Below are 15,476 nucleotides of genomic sequence, written 5' to 3'. Positions count from 1 at the left end.
TGGAACTCTAGCTTGAGGAGTGTTTTCACAGGAACAGTCTAGATCAGGGGCGTTTTTACATTAGGGGCATGTGGGGCGGTGCCCCATCAAAGATGGCGCTGTGGTGCAAGATTATCGTAACATTTGAACGTTGTGGCATAATGCATTTTATATTTAATACAAAATAGTGATTCAGTGGTGAAATTGGCGTGTATAATATAATGTACGTGTATAAATATAATGTACGTGACTCACAATCCTTATAGTGCTGTTTTGGAGTAATTTCCTTTGTGTGTATGTGTGCGCTCGCGCTGCGGACTGCGCTCCCTTGTCCTATCTCTTGCTGTGGGGCAGCGGAGCACTCTGCCCCATCGTTGCTAGGAGAACAACGTGAACGTGATCTGCGTAAGCAGGGAAAACCTCCCGCAAATTATGTTGGGCGGAGGGGCAGAAGTGTTTCTGCCCCTACGAATTCTGCCTAGCAACAGGTGGGCCACCTGAGGTGGCGAAAAAATAATTAACGTAACCGTTAATCGGTTGATGTGCGTCTATCGCTAATGCTAGAGTGAGAACACCTATTAGCGATCACCTTAGTTCGAGAGACAAGAAAACGTAAACAGATTTGCAACTATACATTAAATAGGCGAAATATCGGTAACAACCTGTACCTAGTTATGTAGGAGAAAATGTCCTTGTTATTATCCTGTGGTTATTTTTTCAGTACTTTCGCGATTTTTTTCTGTGCCGGCAAATAAGTCAGAGGTGGTCCAGCACTAGCTTTTGGTTGCTAAGAGGACGTGTATCGACCATCCCATATAAATGAATGGAACTTACATTTGCTAGCATACTGGTGTCTTATCTTGCGTATCTGAGGTTAATATGAGAAAGGGTGGTCGCTATCAGCACGTCTATGAAGCCATACATATTCACTGTTGTGACCCAAGTAACAGGACGCAAAATAGCCGTTAGGAAAGCAGTTTGAAATTATGAAGCAACCTCTGCGCCATTGCATTTAATGCGTCGCGATGAGATAATTCCGATCGTGTTGCTTATCTTAAAGTTGATATATTGTAGCCTAAATAAGGTTGTATTAATATTACTAAATGTATATGTATGAAGTTGTTTTTTGTTTGTTTTTTACAGTTTATTATGTGTATTTTTACAGGACTGAAATTTTAATAGGTAACGATGTCCAGTTCTCCCTAATAAATACGAAGTGAATACACCAGCGGTTAGGGTGGTCGATACACGTGCCCCCCCCTGAATTGTTTGTTTTGGCGTTTGTCCTGAATGTTTTTTATAGCTGTGAGAAGGCGGCATAGGTTTTGATGGTAGCACGGAATTATTGTAGCTATATTTCCTTATAGGGAAGGTTGGGTTTTTTTTCTTTGTGAAAACCTGTTCCATAATCGCTATGTATGTTTATCTTGAATTAATCTGGGGCTGAGCACAGAACACCTGCTGTTTCCTGGTAAGAGTCTCGCATGTGATGATTTTTTCAGTCACGACACACAGCTTTGAACTGCTTGAAAATATAAATTAGAGCCAATTAGAGCACAGGACTCTTATATGAAACATTTTACTGTTATCTAATCTACGAGTGAACACTGACCCTCCAGGATCACAACTGGCCACCCCAGGGCTATTCACAGGTTTGCTAGTGTCTCACATCCTCCGTTGCTACACAGTTGTCTTGTAATGGAATGTCGAGTCAAGTCAAAAAAGAAATATGATGTTGTGGTGCAGCAATTGTGCGTCATTGAGGCTTGGAAATGCAATCTACACGCACCAATTATTTTATAGCTAGTTTGCTAGTAATCTTGGTGAAATTAGATTATTGTACACTGAGTTGAAATAATTATAATAAAAATCATATGTCTGTCATCAACGCAAATGCCCTTTTCTTCAGAAACCACTACACAATTGATTATACCTGCCAAAAGAAAGACAAGAAGTTAGTGCTGATGAATGAAGCAAACGTGAGGGAACACAAGAATGCAGTAGGTCTGTGAGTTAGGAGCATGCTAATCCATTTAGTGCTTTATAGGTGAGTAAGAGTAATTATAAACTGACGCCTCAAAAAATAAATGTTCACGTCTCAGGAATTTAAATTGGTCATACCAACTTATGCTTTCATTTACTGTGTTGTATGTATTATATGGCAACTAATTCTAATTGAAAGAGGTTCAGTTTTTAATGGATTCACTTACAACCTGACAGGTGACATCCTGTTTTCAGTGTGAAGAGACCTACCTAAAACCATCTATGTAAAATTGATTTTACTGACAGCAAATGGCTAAAAGCCAGACCTCTGCATTGTGTTAAAGTTAATAAAACACAAAGTCTGCGAAACACAATTAAGGATTATTGCAGTGTTTCACAGTTGCAGTTAAACAACACTTATCTATATCTCAAAAAGAAAAGAATGAGGAGAACCAGAAAATGTCTCTATTGATTGCCTGAGCAAAATTCCCAGGCAGGGAAAGTTGTTTCTAAGATCATTTTTTAAGTAAAACTCTTTTTATTTGTGTTATTGTAGGTAGGAATAAAAAATATATACTTTTTATTTATGAAATACACAGTTATTTAATTAATGTGCATATATTAACTTAATTCTTCTCTACCTAAAGCTTTTTTTTAAACCACCATTGGCCTAATACATTTGGCCTGTATGGCAACCTGTTATGTTGAAAGGGCAAATTACTATATAGATATAGATGGGTGACAAATTAAAAGAAAAACCAACATAAAGTGTCTTAGTAAGGTGTTGGGCCACCATGAGCCACCAGAATAGCTTCAATGCTTCTTGTCATAGATTCTACAAGTCTCTGGAACTCTACTGGAGTGATGGAACACCATTCTTCCAAAAGATATTCCCACATTTGGTGTTCTGATGATGGTGATGGAGAGCACTTTCTAACATGTTGGTCCAAATATTTCTCTTAGGTGTTCAATTGGGTTGAGATCTGGTGACTGCGATGGCTATAGCACATGATTCACATCATTTTCATACTCAGCATACCACGCAGTGACCCCTTGTCCCCTGCGGATGGGGGCATTGTCACCTTGGAAGAGACCGCTCCCATCAGGATAGAAATGTTTCATCCTAGGATAAAGGTGATCACTCAGAATAACTTTGTATTGATTTGCAGTGACCCTTCTGTTTTTTCTTACATATCACATTAATGCATGAGCATCAGTCTTCGAATGTGTACTTTCAACCATAACTTCTGACCCTATTTACTGATGTCTTTCCCATTGATCTAAATGAAGATGTTACTTTTTAGTCACTGTTTCTATTGAAATACTAACCAGTTGAGCAATCTTTGTGATTGAAGCTCCTGCCATTCGTACCCCAATAATGAACCCTCTTTCAGCTCTTTTCATCTTGCCACCTTAATCCAAAATTGAGGTCAACTGGGCTTGCTCAGTATTTTTATGCATGCCACAGAGCATGATCGATGTTAATTGCCTAATTATATCATGCAGTACACCTGTATGGAAGCATCTGCATTCGTCATGTTTCTCCACTCATTTATTCATGTTTTCCTTTACTTTGTCACCATGTTTTCTTTTCAAAATACCAAATTGAAAAAAATCCATAAAAGGTGAATACTTTAAGGCACTGCATGGATTTGCATATTTGCATCAAAAACTGACTTTGTTTTGTACTTCAGTTACAGTTATAATTTGGATTATTTTGTCATTGTTCAATTCCAAAATTATTTCTGTCAGAATAAAGATTACATAAGACCATATTTAAACAAATAAATCAAATACTGCAAATATTTTCTAAGTATTTAGGGGGTCTAGCACCTAGGGTGCGTCCACAGGACAGTAATCATAATTTGCCCAAATTATGGGTATGGCCACAACTTTACACCAATTGCAAAAATACTTCAGGGGATGATAGACAGCCATATTGTGGATGAGCACACACAGCCTCGCAGAGTGTTATAGTACAATATGACCTGTAGGGGGAGCTTTTAGCAAAATACTCATTTGCATAGGTTTCATGCCAAATTGTATGCAATTTCACCAGAACCTTCAGACAGCTTAAAAATAATCAAATATGAATATGCAAAAATTGTACAAAAGATATTTGACCACACCTTTAAACCAACTGTGTGCATTTTCCAGGCTGGGAAGAAAAACGGACTGAACCTGTATCCCTCTCCCAGTGAAGCATGCAGTGCACACCAGCAACACAACTGTGATATGAAGGCAACAACATTGTTGCAAATCGTTTATGTTTTTGCAGACATTTCAGAAAGACACTAATTGCACACAATGCTCTGTGGTTCACCATTGGTGCTTGGCCCCAACATTACTACTTGCAGCTCTATCTATGTTTTGTCATTTCTGGATGTCATTGAAGCTGAGTTACTATCTTGAGAAGATTACAGTAAGTCAAAAGCAGTGACCCTAGTTAAACAGACAGGGCAAATATTAAGTGTGACTGTTTTGTCATTTCTGAATGTCACTAGACTTAGACCCTCTCTCTCCAAGAAGTGCACGGGTGGTCTATGATGCCTCTCCTTCTCTGGATGCCACTGAAGCTTATTTTATCTTAGATTACAGGAAGTCAAAATCACAGTGTGCCATAATTGTGTGCACGCATAATTTAAGAACTGTTGATCCAGCAAGGTGGTGAATTTATCCCAAAAAATATTTCCCCATTGTGAGCTGCAACACTGTTTTAATAGAGCATTCTGGACTGGGATGCAGTGATTTTAATGGCATTGTGTGCACTAACTTGTGCTCACTTTCACCTCAAGGCAGTCCCCATATTATGGGTATTTCCATGTTTACACAGGGAAGACAAGGTATTTCAACATAATTATACCCATCATGTCAGTTCAGCCCAGCTCAGTGAAATGAATGTTGTTGAACCCTTGAGAGAATTTTTTTAGTGTCAAGATGACATATTGCTACTTTGAACTGGGGAATAATGCAGACCCTGAGCATGAGGACAGTCCACAATTCAAGAACACCTTCACAGTCCACCCAGTTTCAGAACCATGTGCTTGCCAGCATAAGTGCTTTAGCCAGATCAAGCCAGAACAGACCTACGTTCAAAACAGCTGCAGTTACACTCCTGTTATTGGTGTAATATTCTGAATCTGTGAGGGAGGGGGGAGTGTCGGAGGACCAGATGCAACTGTACAGGGAATCTAAAAGCTTATCCCCGAGGAGATAAGCCACTGAGGCTAGCGAAAACGAGGAAGGGAAAAAATAAAACAGACTGACAGGAGTGAAAACTCAAACTCCCTGTCAAGCCTTAAAAACCACCCAAACAGAAAACAACCCTGTAAAAACAAGGGCAAGAAACAGAAATAAAAACACTGAGCACCACTCAGGAACGAAAAATAGTTGGGATAGAAACCAGGGAAACCCAACGTAACTGAGTCGCAGCTCAGACCCAAAACAAAAAGAAAACTTGGGGTCGAATACCGAGATACCCAAGAACCTAAGACGCAGCTTAGGAAAACAAAAAGGTAAAGCTCTAACAGTCTGCTGGCACGAAGCCCAAAAACACAGACCGAAATACAAACCTTCTAAGGCTTCTTGAGAAGCGAGAACAGGAGGTTTAATAAACAGGCTCAGAAATAGCTTACCGGCTCAATGAAAACGTAAGTTGACACTGAAGCAAGGACTGAAAGTCAGACAGCGTCTTAAATAGCCTTGCCTGACGCAGGTGGCCAAAATCACGGCATAAGGAGGAATAATTGGAAACAGGTGCATCCAATAAGGTAATAATCAGGCCGGGAGGCCAAAAAACGGAACTGCACCCCAAACCCATGACAGAATCGTCCGTCAGTCTTTCCTTTATGCATTATGTCAGCTTTCGTTTTATGAATTAGAGACATTGCACTCATCCACAAAATTCTGTGATTTCTGGATCTCATTTTGTTTTGTCTCTTTTTTTTCTTTTGTTGGTTTTTATGTCATACTTGGATTGTCTGCACACTTGGATTGTCAAACAATATGTTTTTTCTTTCTTTCTTGGAAACACGTGTAATTTTGCTGTCTAACACTGATTTATCATCCTGGCAGCGCTCTTTTTTCACTTTTTCTTTACCGATTCATCATCTTTCAAAGAGCTGTACAGTGACTATAGCATATCTGTCAGTTGTTATTTGTTCACACACTTCAGCTGTCTGCTCATGGTGATGGGTGGTGTGTGTGAACAAATACCAGCTGACAGTCATGCCATAGTGCTATAACTACTCTCAACCACCGAATTATCAGAAAGATACAGATTATGCATAAATATCCGAACAGCAATCCATTGAATACTTGGTTGACATGGTGGATAAATTGAGTTGGATAATTGGACACAAAGTAATCCATTGTACACGATCAGCTTTTACTGCAGATAGGCCAAGCTAGTCATAAATAAGGCTGACCCCCCTTCCCTTCTACACCTTAACTCATCATCACCCAGTCAAGCTAAACATGCTCAAGTCATGATGGGTAAGGTATTTAAGATGGCCATTGGAAAGTTGTGTTGTGAAGGGTTGGTTTTGGAGTCTTGGAGAAAAAGAGTTCTCTTTTTATTTTGGTCAAAGTCAAAGTGTTTTATTTATTAGGTGCACAGTATAACACAGGGTCATTCTGAACAATGAATTCTTAGGACATGGCAAGCAACAACTACGTACTAAGCAAACATATAACAAGAATGCAAACATATAAAAAGAATAGCAAAAATATCAAAAATGTATATAGCAGATAGAGCAGTACCAAAGCCTGTAAAGATGGGGAATATTGACAATAGGAATAAGAGTATTAAATATTATAAATATAGAGTGTAATTATAAATATAAAGTGCCGATGAATATGTACATTCAATTTTTGGTAATGTATATTGAGTTGTACATAGAAAGTGGCTAGAACAAACATTGTGGAGATCAATGTGATCACTGAGATTAATGTTGCTGGTTGAGAAGCCTGATGGCCTGGGGGAAAAAAGTGTGAGTCTGGTAGTCTGTGCCGGGATGCTCCGGTAACGTCTGCCAGACGGCAGCAGCGAGAACAGACCATAGCCTGGGTGGCTGTAGTCTATGATTTTCTGTGCTTTCCTAAGGCATCGTGTGTGGTAGATGCCTTGTACGGAGGGGAGGTGGCAGCCAGTGATGCGCTCCGCTGTCTTCACCACCCTCTGGAGGGCCTTGCGATCAGCAGCGGAGCAGCTGCCATACCAGGCAGTGATGCAGCCAGTGAGGATGCTCTCAGTGGTGCACCTGTAGAAATTGGTGAGTTTTGGCAGACATGCCAAAACTTTCACCAAAAGTCTCCTCCGGAAGTATAGGCGCTTTTGGGAAGTTTTTACTGCCGTGTCCGATTGCCTGGAGGTGGTCCTTGATTGAGTGTTTTTAGTTGATTTCCTATGGTGCTTCAACTGAAAGTGGATAACACTTTGGCATGGTCTGGCCTATCCGTCTCTCTGTCTTTTCTGGTATTTCCAAATGAATTGTCTAATGTTCTGTATAATTGCTTCTGTATTGTAATTTAGAAGTAGTGAATCTGCATTAAATGAAAAAATGTTTTCAATTATTTAATCTTAAGACCTGATATAGAGCTGGCTTTGACTTGTTGGTTGATTCCACCAGTTTACTGTAGACTGACCTATCAATGCATTTGACAATTTAATTGATAATTCTCATTTTCAACAATAATTATATTTAATTAAATCACATAAAATATTTTATATGTCGGTTAAGTGAGGGGTTCTAGCACACAATACCGCTTGTGTTCAGAATTCAGAGTGCTGAATAGTCTAACAAAGGCATTGCCAATTGGAACCGCTGGATTCAGAAAATACATTTTTAATGAATCCTCAGTTGTCGGACAATGTAAACATGACATTCAGCCATAGCAGTTTTCTTGATCTAGAAAAGCTCCACATGCCATGGTGGCAGGTTCTTTCATCTCAGGATCTTTCGAACACATGCCTACAAAATATTTACATAAAATGCAAAGGATATCGTTTTAATCAATACAAATATGTATGTATAAATGAACAGATTGGCCATTCTTTCTCTACGGCCAAAAACTGGAAAAAGAGCATGTTTGTGAACATACTTTCCATATATCAAGATCTATGGTTCAATTGCGTTTGCTTTCAGAGAAGTGGTCCATTCACAGATATACTTATAGGATCAGAAAAGCTTAAGAAAGTTTTTAAAGGACTATGAAATACTGTCAAAATCTAAAGTCGCTTGGTTAAAAGTTCCTGTTTTTTTTTTTCTTTCAATAGCCTGATGAAGCACAAGACAGTCCACATTTCATTTTTTAATATCTAGAATATTTTAGGGGAAGGTGTAATGACATCTGAATTAAGGTATGAACATTTTTTCAGAATATTGTCAAAGGTTGCAAGCCCGGTTGACCAATCAGCATCAAGTACCTCACCTGTCATCATCTGTCAGCTGTATAATGTGTCATACAGACCATGTACATTCTTTTAGATTACATAAGATTATATACGGTCTGTACATTACATGAATGATTTAACAACCTTCTGCCCCTGCAAATTGTAACATTGATCTTTTAGATTGCCCTGAGGGAAATCTGCACATGTCATGGAGTGTGATTATACAGCAAATCTAGCCTAGAGACAATTTAGTGCAGTTCTGCTTCTTGGCCTGGGTCCAGTGCAAAACAGGGGAGCCTCTGTGCTATGGTCTTTAGTGGGCTGAATGGTACAGTACATTCTGTGGCCTGGTTCAGTCACACCTGAGCTGACGAGACAGGGCGAGGGGTCTCTCTCAAAGGGAACAGGCCTCAGCCTGAGGTCCTTCCTCGAGTTATCCACTGGAAAGGGAGGCATGAAAGGAGCACTTTCTGAGAGCGGCTGTAGTTCTGCAGGGATAGGTTTCCCCAGTGGGTTAGAGCCAACTGTTACCTGGCATGAGTCTCCCAAAACAAAGTGGTTGCGTGCTTACTCTCTCAAGACAATGCCCTTTACTGCCTTTGGTGGATTAATAAACCAGCAATTATGCCTAATAACTATGCCGCAGAATATGCAGTTTGAATATATGTAATTTGCATTACAGAGTTTCCAACGTCATGTGACGTCAGCAGCTTTTATGCCAGAAGGCAAGTACAGTTTGTACAGTTTTATTAGTGTATGCATACTTCTGTGCATATTTCCGAGAAATATGCTGAGAAAATAAAATACATATTTCCTTAGTGGTTGACCATTAGTTATCAATTTCTATGTAGTTAATATTTATTTTACATTTCTTCATTTGTGGTGTGTTTTTATGCTTGTCAATTGTACAGCTCCTTTACAATCATGAACAGCAGTATGGTTTATGGGATCTAGATGAAATAGGATAATTATTAACATTGCTGCACCAAGGTAAAGCTAAAATTGAACTAAAAACTCATCTAATGTGATTCTAACTGATGTTTTCCTGGCGCTGTGGGGGTATGTTTGTCTGCATTCAGATCTAACATCCAAAATACTTCTTGTTTCAGGCCATGTTACTAAAGGCCTGTCATTTTCAGAGGCATCGCATTATATCAGACTGACACATTTAGAGATTATTTCAGACTGTGCCTGACATGTAAAATCATTTCTGTCTATTTAGTTAGTCTGTCTGTTAGACTACATCTGATTCCCACTGTTGTTTAAGGTTATCCAAGACTGAGTGTCCTTTAAGTTGATCTCAAACTCCTGTTGTTTGTCAGACTTCCTTTGTCTTGTATGTTTACCTCAGGCTTTCTTGGTCTTGTAAATTAGTGAGACAGCACCCAAACTAGACCCAGACATGGTGTCACTACAAATGTTTTATTGAATGTTTTTTTACAACCAGCAGGACATTGGCAGTACACCTCCAATCGAGTCAAAACAGAACTGAACAAATAAATGGAAAAGAATGTTTCCCCTACTAGAACAATGCAAACTATTGTTTCTAATACTGCAAAGGCTTTTGTTCAAATTTCAGTCTTCATCGGCCGCTGTTGACTTTGCTGTGGGACTAAAACAGTAAACTGCATATGTTTTATCCAATGCCCTCATTTCCAGCAGAGCTACAGTTAATCTACCACACAAAGAGGAGTACAACATGCAGTACTGTCTTACCATGTCAACATAGGTAAAACAATGTTATGCATGTTCAGTTATTGAACAGCTTTTTCCTGTCATGCAGACAGAACAAATCATTCCTGGGCCCTCAATATAAGGACATTGAGCCCTTTGGATCAGAAAGATGGTTGTCTATTTTGGTCAACTGGTAATATGTCTTTCCATAGCCTAATCCTGGTTCTGGCTGATTCCTTAATTTTTGGGAATTGTATGTGTTCCCTGGTGGTGTCACAGTTCAGGTTTTCTTCTTTATGTGACCCCCTCCTGCCACAGGTTCCAGGCTTGCGCCTCTCCCCACCTCACATGACAAAACTGGCAATATAGCCAATTCCACTGTCAAAACAGTGATTTATCTGTATTTGCTTTAGAAGCAAATGAACATTATTTAACCATACATGCATGCTTATTTTTAATTTATTTGGTACCTCCCTGGATCCATATCCTTGAGGGAGCATAGGTGAAGCCAAAGAGGACAACTGAATCTGTGACTGAACAAAAAGTAACACTGATTCAAATGTACACCAGTCGGTAGACAACAACAGAAGCCATCCTGTCAAATAAGGTCTTTTTTGGTAAAAACAAAAAACAAACAAACAATTAGACTAGGCTTTTAAACACACCATTGTATAACCAGGCACATGTCAGAAACAGGAGCCACATAACAGCCACATAAACTGCTTCAAATGCTTGACTGACATCTGAAATTTTTATTACCCTGACAAAAGGGCACGGCCCTGGGACTAAGTACAAACTTTGGCAAACGCTCCCTTTACTTACATCCGCACTGTCTCTGAAAGTCACAGCAGTTCTTCCTCTTGTCCCAAGTGGGGGGAGTTCGTTTTTAATTACTGACTAGAAGTCAAGGCGCTGGCAGTGGTTTGCAACAACACTAGCAGTATAATGCCGGGGAAGATCTGGAGTGTCCCCCCTGCCAACATACAAGAGATATTGCTATACAGGGCAAAGTTCTGTATCTCGATTAAAAGGTGTATGTGTGGCAGGGGAGGAGGGAATCACCTGACCCCAGGGTTATAGTGCTTACAGCCAATGCCAGCCCTTATGGACTGGGGCTGAAATTAAGGTTCCCTTATGATTTAGTTCCCCACAGGACCCCTGTGAACACAGTGGTGTACAGCAAGAGGCCCCTTGTCAGTGCAACATAGACCACATTGCCAGGCAGATACTTCTAGCCACTGGTTGATTGTTAATAAAAATATTTAGCGAACTTGATCTGTACATCAGCAAGATAATTTAAAAACAGTTATTTTAGTGTTATGTATGTGGCATAGTTTATGAATAAGCCAATCCACTAACCCTCCCAGCTTGCTTCAACTTGCAGAGACAGGCAGATTACTTCACAATGGGTGCTCAGTGCAATCAAATGTTCTTCATTACTATTTCCTCATGGTTAAAAGATAATTTAGTTTCAAAAAGTATAAAATGTGTCCATGCTGCATGCATAGGTGTCTTTTTAATCCCTTGTCCTGTTTGCGGCAGTGGAATTCTTAAAAATTCTACACTTCTCAGGCATTTTAAAAGTCTTAAAAAACCAAATACACTTACATGGTGCCATGACATGAAAACAGCACAGAGACAGCTATATTATCCAAACAGGCACCAGCTCCAGTCAAGGCACCTCCTCTCTTACATTTCAGGGCACAAGTATAAACCACACTAAACTAAAGCAAAAGGCAAATGTGGGCCTACACCTATGGTGACCAGGAGACAATGTTTCAGGAGAAAATAAACACATTCCCCAATGTTGGAAACAAACGCATCGTTGTCTTTCTTTTTTAAATTCATCGTACTTCGTAACTGATTCTTAGTTTGTTGGATGGGAGAGTGCTGAGGGAATTAAAAATCCTTTACAATGTAAATTGTTAAGGAAGGGGTGTTCAGTTACATTTAAATAATATATATATAAGAACCAGCTGGGAGCTGTGGGGGGTAGTGTTTTGCTTCAGCACACTGCCTGTGAGTCCAGTTTCTATAGAGTCCAGTATCAGGACCATGCAGAGCTGTCATGCCCATCTGGGTGCTCTGGAGGAATGTAATTTTGTGCAATGGTTGTCAAGAAGCAGATATGCTACAGGGCCGGTTCTTTGCACCGTCACTCATTTTGCTCTGGCCCATCCTCAGCCCAAGCTGCTGAGTTTCTGTTACCTTCTGGGTAATGTTCACACCTAGTTCAGTGTTTCAACATAAACAGCAGCACCAATTAATCTGCATTCCCATTACAAAAGTCCTACTGAAGCAATACACTGCCCTGCCCTGGAGACAAGTGAAAACATTTCAAGCACACCCAAACACACTGCAGAACCATCCTCCTTCTCAAACCACCAAGAAGGGCACAACTTAATTTGCATTACTTATGAAAACATTCTTACTCCTATACCCAGATGGTTTACATCATATGCACGTTTGATGTGGCAGTACAGGTTCCACTGTACAGTGCCCATGTCCTTCTGTTGTGTTGCTAAGGCAACAATTATTGTGGACATGCCTACAGCCACAATTACCTTTTTTCCTTCATAACAACCTAAATTAAACACCATCCTTATAAACACTGCAAATGTATCTTAAAAGTCAACAACAGGTTAACAATCATAACACTATGAAAAACATGGCCCTTTCTTTACAGTCATTTTGAATTTGTTTTTGTTTCATAAAGCTGATGTATACTTTGCCCTTAATATGCTAGCAACATTTTTTTTTTAAATCTACAATGACTGAATTCTGAATGATTAAAAAAATTATGAATACTGATAATTAAAACACAGTTCTCAAGAATGACCTTTTCATAAGTGAATGCCATGTTCCCTCAGCAACAAAACATTTTACATCCATCAAATAAATAAAATACCTGAAATCATTCTGAAACTTGACTCATCTGTTTCCCTACGAGTACCAAATGTACAGCAACCTGTCAAATGTGTAACATTTCCCGGTACCATCAGCAACAGCAGCATAGCTACACTGAGGGAACATTATGTAGCAGTTTGGAATCTGTCAGAAAGTGTTCCTATGGAAAAAAATGCTGGCCAGTGGAAATAACTTCAGTTTTGTTTTGCATGGATAAGGGATTTTAAGGCATAAAATTTTAAATCCACAGGTCATTTTCTTTGATCTCCAGCTGTGATAAATACAGTTTGAGACATCTCATTTAATTTCGCAGTGATCTTGAAGTTGTGATTGAAAAACAAAGGGTTGACTTGAATCTTGTTTACTCGGCTTCTGTGAATGTAAAATTGTTGCCGCTGACTTTAATTACAGCACTAGTTCTTGCCAGAAACACTGATACACGGGGAACAGGCTGCTTCAGATGCAAGCTGTACAGGCTCACAGGCTCCACCTTCTGGTTATGATACAGCATTTTACACTTGTGTACTTTAATATACCCACGGCCACATGAAAGTTGCCCTACATCTACGGACCAGTTCAGGTTGGTCTTCTAGTGGATGTACATTCCAAGGCTCAGCACCAATGTCTGAATCTGTTATTACAACAAAAGCATCTCCTACATCTTGATCCTCGATAAATATGCCTACATGTGCCATAGGAAACTATTTGCCATTCGTGACAATGAGCACAAATCAAAGTCAACGATCAATATCCTTTCCCCGACTCTTCATAAACACCTTATTTCCTCATAGTCAAGCCTCTCGGGGCAATCAGTGTGAGTGCAGGTGTAAAACAATAGCGAAAATTTTTTCAAAGACGCAACAGGGTTTTAACACAGGCAATATGCGTATATATAACGGTAGGGTCTCACTGCTAGCACTGAAGGCTTGTCACAGAGACTGGGACATGGAATTTGTTGAACACTGACACTGTGGGCTCACACTCAGAGCCAATGGAAGATTTCATTGTAAGGACACTGATACTGAAAGGACAGTGACAAAAACAGGCTCAAAACTGTCCCTAGTACATCCCCCCTTGCACAGCTGCAGTTCAGAGTCCAGTCGGAGAGAATGCAACCGCATGCTATGAGACGAGATTCAAAAACAGTATACATGCACCCGGGCAGTCTTTGTAAATCTGTACAGAATATCCAGGCATCAGGTCGAATGGTCTTTTTGGCTGGAGCTGCAAGTTGACGATGCTAAAAATTCAGACACGCTACAGGAAGAGACAATGAAAGGAATCAGAAAAGGCCAACTGCCCAGTGATCCTCAGGTTATGGAAAGCGACGGCCACACCAAGCTGTAATCAGCTGTGTGTGTCTGTATGTACACGAGTGTGAATGTGTTTGAGGGGGATGAGAGGGTGTCAGAGTTTGACTTCAATGGGGTAGAAAAGTGGGCCAACAACATAGGGCACACAAAGATTGGTCATTAGCCATAGGTCACAGCAGGTCACTAAATTAAATTAGAACAAACAAAAATATCTGATAAGAAAACAAGAAGGGTGTGTGTCTGTCAGGAACTAAATTATAAGGCGGAAAGTCGCAAACGGGCATGTGACTGGGGAAGAGTTTAAGTGTTGCGCACCGCCAGGGCCTGCTCCAGCTCTTGCCTCCGCTGTTGGATCTGTGGTTTCCAGAAGAAAAGGAAATCATTGTGAAATTAAACTCCAGTGAAACTAAGATTAAAATCTAATCATTTCAGAAGAATTGAACAAGGAAAGAATGTACCCAAATAAACGACAGGAAAACCCCTAAGTTACATAAAGATGCATAGAAGAGAGGGAAATAATTAATAGTCATTTTCCACCATCAATGTGTTCTCTGTGACAAACCTTAGGATGAATAAACTATTTTACTTGTCAAAAAAAAAAACCCTTCAGAATTTCAAGTGATGGCCAGGTTCACACACCTTGCAATAGAAGTATCGACTAACAGCCTTCTGGGACCAGGGCTCATGGTAAAACTCTGCCCTCCTTTCCTCCTCAGGATTCCCAACAACATCTGTCATCACCTGCAAACAATCACACACGTAAGTACATGTCGCTGGTTTACCAAGGAAACCCTCTACCCTCTTCTGGAAAGCGTAGTTCCCTGGAATTGCAGTTACACACCCATCTGACCGTTTCTATTCCAATGCAGACAGAAGCTACAAGTCCTGTTTGCAATAATCACCACATAAAACTGCACCAGGAAATACCACAACCAAATTGGCAGTTAGGGTTGAGCATGTTTCAGCACAACGTTTCCGCTGGTAAGGTTTTGCCGTGGCGTGTACTCAAATCTCATAAAAAACACGTTTTCAACGTACAAAAATGCCAAGTTACTCAAAAGTATTGATATCGAAATGACGCCAAGTTACGGTACTACAAACAATATAGGCTATCTTGCCTCACCGAAATGACATAAGATGTATTTCAAAGCAATGCTACCCAATATTTCCTTAATTCTTTCAAGTCACTTGGCCCTGTGTGTATAAGCATGCACTACATGGACAGG

General features: G+C 39.9%; 1 long non-coding RNA gene across 1 annotated transcript; it reads right to left on the bottom strand.

Moving 5' to 3' along the window:
• Positions 1-9,764: 9,764 nt before the first annotated feature.
• LOC135252596 (uncharacterized) lies at positions 9,765-15,211 on the bottom strand. Its single transcript, XR_010329435.1, has 2 exons — positions 14,890-15,211; positions 9,765-14,604 (listed from the first exon to the last, which is right to left on the bottom strand). It is a non-coding gene; the product is annotated as an uncharacterized LOC135252596 (long non-coding RNA).
• Between the last annotated feature and the right edge of the window lie 265 nt (positions 15,212-15,476).

This window comes from Anguilla rostrata, chromosome 4 (assembly GCF_018555375.3).
Source record: "Anguilla rostrata isolate EN2019 chromosome 4, ASM1855537v3, whole genome shotgun sequence".
Lineage (NCBI taxonomy): Eukaryota > Metazoa > Chordata > Actinopteri > Anguilliformes > Anguillidae > Anguilla > Anguilla rostrata.
Note: the sequence above shows the minus strand (reverse complement) of the source record. Positions and strands in the feature narration are given on the sequence as shown.